This window comes from Ostrinia nubilalis, chromosome 22, assembly GCF_963855985.1.
Source record: "Ostrinia nubilalis chromosome 22, ilOstNubi1.1, whole genome shotgun sequence".
Classification (NCBI taxonomy): Eukaryota; Metazoa; Arthropoda; class Insecta; order Lepidoptera; family Crambidae; genus Ostrinia; species Ostrinia nubilalis.
The window spans coordinates 7,409,062-7,411,467 of NC_087109.1; positions in this window are offsets into that span (position 1 = coordinate 7,409,062).

Below are 2,406 nucleotides of genomic sequence, written 5' to 3' on the forward strand. Positions count from 1 at the left end.
TTGAAGCTACGATTCATTTTACAGTGTTCTGTTTATAGCTTCTCACTTATATTTTATTTATTAATTTTCATATGATTTAGTATTGTTATAACTTAGCCAGTTTTAAGTTTTATTTACCCATATTATTTTAAGAACACATTTTTGGTTTTATTTACTATTATAAATATTTAAATATTTTTTTAATTCATGATGGTTTATTTGCACATTACGTGTATTGAAACGTATTTTTAACTTTTTTCTCAGTATTAGCAAAGGTGTTGCTTATTATACAGCTTCTCATACAAAATAAATAAAAAATATATTTATACAAAAAGGACTATAATGAGGATCATTTCGATTTTTAGCTGTGAATGCAGATTTATAGGTCTAAGAAATCCTTAATATACAGTCCAAAAATTTTTATTCTACGACAAAAATTGACGAAGTTATGGCCAAATTCAGAGAGCAGAATCTGTCTTTTAGCGGCAAAAACGGCCTATGTTTATTACTTAATATCTTCGTAATTAATGGTCCGATTTGGATAATTCAAAAAGATATAGCTTTCTTATGTCTTAAAGATTAACGTAGATACTAGTTTAATTAAATTTTCTACAACAGTACTGAACTAAGGTTTATTTATTTATTTATAAGGTTATCTACCTACAGAGTAAAATAACACTTTATACCGAAAAGTGGTCGAAAGGCCTATAAGAATCAGTGCAGTGACCACTGCCACTGCAATGATCATTTCATGGCTATTTCAGCTCATTTCGTTTTACGGTCTACCTTTCAGTTTGATTAATAATTCGAGTGATTTTATCAAAGCCAGGGTGTCCCCAAGCATGGAGGTACTGCTCCCAGGTGAGACCTTTTTCCTTTTTTTCTTACTTTTTGGCGGGAAAGTGAAGCCACAGATTTTATAGATCTTTTACACGTTCAGTTTTTTTTTTACATTTTGTCCGTGTTTAATGTGAATTAATTGTGTAGGTACTTACCTACTTATTCATAGGTAGGTTAATGTTTGTAAAAATTCATGAGTGTAGGCTTGATGTTCAGGCAAGGCTTTACTAAAAGTGCAACATCATAAGATTCACTTGTGCGAAATAAATCTAAATTATAAACCATACTTACTGTGTACACACGAAGCAAGAAAGAAAAAAGTCTAGTTAATTTTAGAGGTAAGTAAAGTAAATAACCTACGAACTGAGTTTAACCTTAACAGCCAGGGTCGGACTGGGCCGGAAGGGCCCGGGTGGCTGATCGCAATCCCGAGGCCCGAGACTAGATCATGGTGATGGATGGGATACTATCGAAAAATACTGAGATACACAAATTGAGATAAACAAACTGTAAAAAAATTATTACAATACTAAAATAAAGTAAAATAATAAGTAAATACCTACTTTTTTTCTTCCAATTACTTATTGTAAAGAAAACGTAATAACTTTTAAACTAAGAGGTAGGTAGATTAGGTTTCACCTAATTTCATATGTACACTTTATCGTGACTCACACTGTATAATGTTTACACAGGCCCCTCTTTCCCACTGGGCACTTTGGGCACGTGCCCAGGGCCCCACGACGGAAGGGGCCCGTCTGCTCAAAAGACCTTTTTCCAGATGATAAGACCCCCCTTGATCCTTAAGTGCCCAGGGCCCCTAGTAAGTTACTCTTTCAAGGTCACTAACATAATTATTATTACTGGACGGTATTATTACTGATGGAAGAAACATATTCCATAAACAACAACCACTCACCGATCACAGCGGGCATCAGCTCGTGATACACGATGTGCTGGTACCTACATAGCAATGTTCACGTCCCTGGCGACCTGGTAAAGCTTGTCGTCGCCCCAACAAGGGTTGAGCTCGTGCAGCTTGTCGGCCAAGTAATTGTGGTTGCGGAACAGCCAGAAGATCAGGTTGACCTGATCTCAACATCAATGCCGTGGAGATCGTTGCGCTTAGCTAAATTATGTTTGTGTGACGAGTGGTTTCCCCACAATAGTCCAGCGACGGCGGGGTTCAAACCAGTGTTCCTTGGATCCCGAGTCGGCCAGTCTGACATCTTCACCGTTCGGTATTGTAGCTATAGTTCAGGATTCTATGTGAGTATCTACTGATTGACTGCCAAAAATCCAACCAATGAAGGCCAGGGCATCATGAAAGAAACATAAATGGTCAAAGCCCTTTTTCCCACTGGGCACTTTAGGCACGTGCTCAGGGCCCCGCGACGGAGTGGGCCCCCGTCTGTCCGTCTCAAAATACCTTTTTCTAGATAACAAGGGCCCCCTTGATCCGTAAGTGCCCAGGGCCCCTAGTAGGTTAAAGACGGCCCTGTGTTTACATAACTTTTTGTCCTAAATTAAATTAGAGAAGTTATACATAAGCAAATGGATTTTTTTTTGCTTATAACTTCTTTAATGTTT